The sequence below is a fragment of the Oncorhynchus nerka genome, linkage group LG28 (genome assembly GCF_034236695.1).
Source record: "Oncorhynchus nerka isolate Pitt River linkage group LG28, Oner_Uvic_2.0, whole genome shotgun sequence".
Lineage (NCBI taxonomy): Eukaryota > Metazoa > Chordata > Actinopteri > Salmoniformes > Salmonidae > Oncorhynchus > Oncorhynchus nerka.
The window spans coordinates 18,144,351-18,152,368 of record NC_088423.1 but is presented as its reverse complement, the minus strand read 5'-3'; positions in this window follow the sequence as shown (position 1 = coordinate 18,152,368).

The window sequence follows — 8,018 nt, the reverse complement described above, 5'->3', positions numbered from 1 at the left end:
CCGTAGGAGGACAACAAACCAGCAGGACCGCTACCTCCGTCTTTGTGCAAGGAGGAGCACTGTCAGAGCCCTGCAAAATGACCTCCAGCAGGCCACAAATGTGCATGTGTCTGCTCAAACGGTCAGAAACAGACTCCATGAGGGTGGTATGAGGGCCCGACATCCACAGGTGGGGGTTGTGCTTACAGCCCAACACCGTGCAGGACGTTTGGCATTTGCCAGAGAACACCAAGATTGGCAAATTCGCCACTGGCGCTCTGTGCTCTTCACAGATGAAAGCAGGTTCACACTGAGCATGTGACAGATGTGACAGAGTCTGGAGACGCCATGGAGAAAGTTCTGCTGCCTGCAACATTCTCCAGCATGACCGGTTTGGCGGTGGGTCAGTCATGGTGTGGGGTGGCATTTCTTTGGGGGGCCGCACAGCCCTCCATGTGCTCGCCAGAGGTAGCCTGACTGCCATTAGGTACCGAGATGAGATCCTCAGACCCCTTATGAGACCATATGCTGGTGCGGTTGGCCCTGGGTTCCTCCTAATGCAAGACAATGCAAGACAAACCTCATGTGGCTGGAGTGTGTCAGCAGTTCCTGCAAGAGAAAGGCATTGATGTTCCCCAGACCTGAATCCAATTGAGCACATATGGGACATCATGTCTCGCTCCATCCACCAACGCCACGTTGCACCACATACTGTCCAGGAGTTGGCGGATGCTTTAGTCCAGGTCTGGGAGGAGATCCCTCAGGAGACCATCCGCCACCTCATCAGGAGCATGCCCAGGCGTTGTAGGGAGGTCATACAGGCACGTGGAGGCCACACACACTACTGAGCCTCATTTTGACTTGTTTTAAGGACATTACATCAAAGTTGGATTAGCCTGTAGTGTGGTTTTCCACTTTAATTTTGAGTGTCACTCCAAATCCAGACCTCCATGGGTTGATAAATTTGATTTCCATTGATAATTTTTGTGTGATTTTGTTGTCAGCACATTCAACTATGTAAAGAAATAAGTATTTAATAAGAAAATTTCATTCATTCAGATCTAGGATGTGTTATTTTAGTGTTCCCTTTATTTTTTTGAGCAGTGTACTTAAAAAACCACTTCAACCAGTAAAATGGCTATTTGGCTAGCTTTTGCTACAGCTACAGCTATTCTAGCTAACTGCTGCATCCAAAATAGTTATTATGCAAAGATCACAACAAAATATAATTTTTGCGACTGCTCAAGCAAGAATCAAAACATCATTGTAAACATATGAGAACCCCAAAAAGTTATTTTGTTTAAAATGAATAAAAAACGTTCATTTAGGCTATGTTGAATGGGCGCAGATGATGATGGCTTTCTTTTTTCCCCTTTTTTTTATTCATAATACATCAACAACTTACATTGCTACATCATACAAAATAGAACGCAGGTATTAACAAGAAAATACTAAAACATACAAAAATATCAATGAAATAATACAAATAAAAAAACAATTATAGTGCAATTGTAATCACTCTGAAAAAATATAATTATAATGATTCAGGAAATGTTATTCTTGTTATTCACTAGGGATAATGTTCTAAGAAGATTGAATTTAACTATCAAAAATGTGTAGTTTTGGTATCGAATTTTGTAATTTTTGTTTGTGTATAAAGTATTTGGCAACAAGAATTTAAAAAATCACAATCATTTCAATGGTCTTGTTATCATTGTAATAGTAACATATTATATCCTTCATGTCAAAAACACAGGGACTGTTCATAATGGTAAATAAGTATTCTGCAGGTTTTCCCAAAATTCTGACACAAATTTACATTCAAAGAACAAGTGAGACAGATTCTCACCTTTTTCACAAAAAACACAGATATCATCAATAGCCACAAAGTTGGACAACATAGAATTATATGGATATATCTTATGTAAAATGTTTAAATGAACTTCCTTAAATTGGTTTGGTATACAATATTTGTAAGGCCTTAACCATGCATTTTTCCAGACAATGTCAGGAATAAGCATGTTCCAGAAAATGTTTCCTCTTGATGTAAGTTGGTCTTGTGAATGGAGAATTTGTCTTATATTTATTACAACAAGATTTCTCAAGTAAGCCCACGCTTTCCAAACTGAGTTCTGGATAAGCTTTGTGATCATTACCAAAGCTAAGATGAGTTTTCATTAGCATAGTTAGACCACTGGGAACGGCTTTGATCACAGAAATAAACTCTCTGAAAGGTATTGGAAACTCTTTCAATGTTATAAATTGTTCATATGTGAGAATATTACCCCTGTTGTTGAAAACATCAAGAACAAAGTCAATATTCCTCTCATGCCAGCTGGGGTAGAACAATTACTTATTCCTTACAGTTATGTCTGAATTATTCCACAAAATAGCTTTGTGTTGGGAAAAATTGTGTAGTAAACATATTTTACAGGCCATTAAAGGTTGTTGGTGAAACCTAGCCAATTTACTGGGTAATCTTTCAGGAATATAATTAAATTTCAGTAAAAATGTAAGACCTCCCAATTTATTAAACACATTATTTGGAATGAAATACCATATTGAATCAGTATTGATCAAACATCTTTTCAACCAGTTGATCTTAAGTGTTATTTACATTTTACACCTTAGCCAAATACATTTCAACTCAGTTTTTCACAATTCCTGACATTTAATCCTTGTAAAAATTCCCTGTTTTAGGTCAGTTAGGATCACCACTTTAGGGCTATATCTTTTCTTAGTTCTACATTTTTTTAACTGGGCATGCTTATTTAAGATGGCGAGGAAAGCACTTTTAATGAGCAATCAGGCATCCTCTACTGACGTGATGAGGTCAATATCCTTCCAGGATACCCGGGTCAGGTCGATTAGAAAGGCCAGCTCGCTGAAGTGTTTTAGGGAGTGTTTGACAGTGATGAGGGGACCCATTACGCACGCAGGCAGTGAGGCAGTGATCGCTGAGATCCTGGTTGAAGACAGCAGAGGTGTATTTAGAGGAAAAGTTGGTCAGGATGATATCTGATCTTGCGGTATCATGGCCTCTTTGATGCAGAGCTTCTTCTCGTCCAGAAACTTGTTCCCCGTGGCGATTTTCCAGATGATGTCCCTGTAATGGCGCATAGTTAAGCGCAAGATGATATTGCGAGGGGGTCCATCAGATCTTCCTTTCCAAAGTCGATGTACCACATCAATCACGTCTCTTAGCTTGTCTTTGATGCACAGAGCCACCTTTCCCATGATATTAATGACTGCTTCCCTAATATCCTCTCCCTCTACCTCTTTTACACCTTGGATTTTCAGATTCCACCTGCGAGAGTACCTTTGAAATTCAGCGACATTCTCACACAGCTCAGTATTTTGGGATTGCAGTTTCTTCAACTCATTCTCTAGGAACGTTATCTTTTCCTTGTTCTCGCTCACAATTTTGTGAAGCTGACTGACAGTTTCTGACAAATTATCGATCCTTTTTGATGTTACTTCGGTGGCCCGCTCTATGATGGGCCGCCTAACCCTCAATGTTGCTTTGACAGGCGAGAAAACATTCCCTCTCAAAGCAACGCCATCTTGGCCCTCCCTGATGTCTTTCTTACTAAGGTCAAAAGTCTGTGCGTGAAGTCGGGGTGTATGTATTTTTTCTGACGGCATACTTTAATTTAACATATTTACATCATCATTCAAAGTCGATCTATACATTTGTATTTTATCCTAATTTAAGTAAACTTGCAATAACATACACATAAATTTATATTTTCTCCCAAATCACATTATTATTCAATATTCAAGTACAATCCAGCCAAACTGTAGGTATAATCCGAATAAAGGAACCTGTTAAGGCACACTCAGTAGTTTGATACAAACAACAAAAGAACTGTTAAAAAAAAGCCCTTTAAAATGCTATATGAACAAAGACGAACAAAAAAAATATGCAAAATCCAACTGTTGTAATGGTAGGGGGCGGGGCTCGGGGGCTGTGTGTGGGTGTTCGACTGTGAAAGACATGGATGAGAGCCAACTAGTAAAAGCACAGCCCCCTTCATTATCCAGGCACTGTGCCTTCAACATCAAAGAGCCATTCCAGACCCTGAAGTCAGAAGGACTTTGAGAGATAAGTCTAAAGTTTTATTATTATGTGCACAAGTACAATGAAACCAGTGCAGTAATCACGATCAGTAGTAAAAATATTTAAAACATAAAGTAAAGTAGAAAGTCAGTAGCTACAGTGGGGAGAACAAGTATTTGATACACTGCCGATTTTGCAGGTTTTCCTACTTACAAAGCATGTAGTGGTCTGTAATCATAGGTACACTTCAACTATGAGAGACGGAATCTAAAATATATATTTTTTAAATCTAAAACAAAAATCCAGAAAATCACATTGTATGATTTTTAAGTAATTAATTTGCATTTTATTGCATGACAAAAGTATTTGATCACCTACCAACCAGTAAGAATTCCGGCTCTCACAGACCTGTTCGTTTTTTTTAAAGAAGCCCTCCTGTTCTCCACTCATTACCTGTATTAACTGCACCTGTTTGAACTTGTTACCTGTATAAAAGACACCTGTCCACACACTCAATCAAACAGACTCCAACCTCTCCACAATGGCCAAGACCAGAGAGGGTGTAAGGACATCAGGGATAAAATTGTAGACCGGGGCTGGGATGGGCTAAGGACAATAGGCAAGCAGCTTGGTGAGAAGGCAACAACTGTTGGCAATTATTAGAAAATGGAAGAAGTTCAAGATGACGGTCAATTACCCTCGGTCTGGGGCTCCATGCAAGATCTCACCTCGTGGGGCATCAATGATCATGAGGAAGGTGAGTGATAAGCCCAGAACTACACGGCAGGACCTGGTCAATGACCCGAAGAGAGCTGGGACCGCAGTCTCAAAGAAAACCATTAGTAACACACTACGTCGTCATGGACTAAAATCCTGCAGCGCACGCAAGGTCCCCCTGCTCAAGCCAGCGCATGTCCAGGCCCGTCTGAAGTTTGCCAATGACCATCTGGATGATCCAGAGGAGGAATGGGAGAAGGTCATGTGGTGTGATGAGACAAAAGTAGAGCTTTTTGGTCTAAACTCCACTCGCTGTGTTTGGAGGAAGAAGAAGGATGAGTACAACCCCAAGAACACCATCCCAACCGTGAAGCATGGAGGTGGAAACATCATTCTTTGGTGGACGACTGCACCGTATTGAGGGGAGGATGGATGGGGCCATGTATCCCGAGATCTTGGCCAACAACCTCCTTCCCTCAGTAAGAGCATTTAAGATGGGTCGTGGCTGGGTCTTCCAGCATGACAACGACCCGAAACACACAGCTAGGGCAACTAAGGAGTGGCGCCGTAAGAAGCATCTCAAGGTCCTGGAGTGGCCTAGCCAGTCTCCAGACCTGAACCCAGTAGAAAATCTTTGGAGGGAGCTGAAAGTCCGTATTGGCCAGCGACAGCCCCGAAACCTGAAGGATCTGGAGATGGTCTGTATGGAGGAGTGGACCAAAATCCCTGCTGCAGTGTGTGCAAACCTGGTCAAGAACTACGGGAAACGTATGATCTCTGTAATTGCAAACAAAGGTTTCTGTACCAAATATTAAGTTCTGCTTTTCTGATGTATCAAATACTTACAGTGCCTTGCGAAAGTATTCAGTCCCCTTTAACTTTGCGACCTTTTGCCACATTTCAGGCTTCAAACATAAAGATATAAAACTGTATTTTTTGTGAAGAATCAACAACAAGTGGGACACAATCATGAAGTGGAACGACATTTATTGGATATTTCAAACTTTTTTAACAAATCAAAAACTGAAAAATTGGGCGTGCAAAATTATTCAGCCCCTTTACTTTCAGTGCAGCAAACTCTCTCCAGAAGTTCAGTGAGGATCTCTGAATGATCCAATGTTGACCTAAATGACTAATGATGATAAATACAATCCACCTGTGTGGAATCAAGTCTCCGTATCAATGCACCTGCACTGTGATAGTCTCAGAGGTCCGTTAAAAGCGCAGAGAGCATCATGAAGAACAAGGAACACACCAGGCAGGTCCGAGATACTGTTGTGAAGAGGTTTAAAGCCGGATTTGGATACAAAAAGATTTCCCAAGCTTTAAACATCCCAAGGAGCACTGTGCAAGCGATAATATTGAAATGGAAGGAGTATCAGACCACTGCAAATCTACCAAGACCTGGCCGTCCCTCTAAACTTTCAGCTCATACAAGGAGAAGACTGATCAGAGATGCAGCCAAGAGGCCCATGATCACTCTGGATGAACTGCAGAGATCTACAGCTGAGGTGGGAGACTCTGTCCATAGGACAACAATCAGTCGTATATTGCACAAATCTGGCCTTTATGGAAGAGTGGCAAGAAGAAAGCCATTTCTTAAAGATATCCATAAAAAGTGTCGTTTAAAGTTTGCCACAAGCCACCTGGGAGACACACCAAACATGTGGAAGAAGGTGCTCTGGTCAGATGAAACCAAAATTGAACTTTTTGGCAACAATGCAAAACGTTATGTTTGGCGTAAAAGCAACACAGCTCATCACCCTGAACACACCATCCCCACTGTCAAACATGGTGGTGGCAGCATCATGGTTTGGGCCTGCTTTTCTTCAACAGGGACAGGGAAGATGGTTAAAATTGATGGGAAGATGGATGGAGCCAAATACAGGACCATTCTGGAAGAAAACCTGATGGAGTCTGCAAAAGACCTGAGACTGGGACGGAGATTTGTCTTCCAACAAGACAATGATCCAAAACATAAAGCAAAATCTACAATGGAATGGTTCAAAAATAAACATATCCAGGTGTTAGAATGGCCAAGTCAAAGTCCAGACCTGAATCCAATCAAGAATCTGTGGAAAGAACTGAAAACTGCTGTTCACAAATGCTCTCCATCCAACCTCACTGAGCTCGAGCTGTTTTGCAAGGAGGAATGGGAAAAAATGTCAGTCTCTCAATGTGCAAAACTGATAGAAACATACCCCAAGCGACTTACAGCTGTAATCGCAGCAAAAGGTGCCGCTACAAAGTATTAACTTAAGGGGGCTGAATAATTTTGCACGCCCAATTTTTCCGTTTTTGATTTGTTAAAAAAGTTTGAAATATCCAATAAATGTCGTTCCACTTCATGATTGTGTCCCACTTGTTGTTGATTCTTCACAAAAAAAATATATCTTTATGTTTGAAGCCTGAAATGTGGCAAAAGGTCGCAAAGTTCAAGGGGGCCGAATACTTTCGCAAGGCACTGTATGTCATGCAATAAAATGCAAATTAATTACTTAAAAATCATACAATGTGATTTTCTAGATTTTTGTTTTAGATTCCGTATCTCACAGTTGAAGTGTACCTATGATAAAAATTACAGACCTCTACATGCTTTGTAAGTAGGAAAACCTGCAAAATCGGCAGTGTATCAAATACTTGTTCTCCCTACTGTATATACAGGGTCAGGTCGAGTCAGTAACTATATACAGGGTCAGTTCCACGGTCAGTAGCTATATTCAAGGTCAGTTCCAGGGTCTTTAGCTATATACAAGGTCAGTTCCAGGGTCAGTAGCTATATACAAGGTCAGTTCCAGGGTTGGTAGCTATATCCAGGGTCAGTAGCTACTACAGGGTCAGTTCCAGGGTCAGTAGCTATATACAGGGTCAGTTCCAGGGTCAGTGCCAATATCATATTTACAATGTGCAAGGATAAAGGAGTGGTAGGGGTAGATATGTATAGGGGTAAGATGACTAGGCATCAGGATATATTATAAACAGAGTACCAGAAGCATATACAGTATGATGAATGTGTGTGCGTGTTATGCTCAGAATGTGAGCAAATTAAGTGAGTGTGTGTGTGTTGGAGAGTCCGTGTGAGCGTGTGTGTGTGAGTGAAAAGTCAATGTAGATGGTCCGTGTAGCCATTTTGTTAACTATTTAGCAGTCTTGTGGATTGGGGATATAAGCTGTTCAGGAGCCTGTTGGTGTCAGACTTGTTGCTCCGGTACCACTTGCCGTGCGGAAGCAGAGAACAGTCAATGGCTTAGGTGTCTGGAGT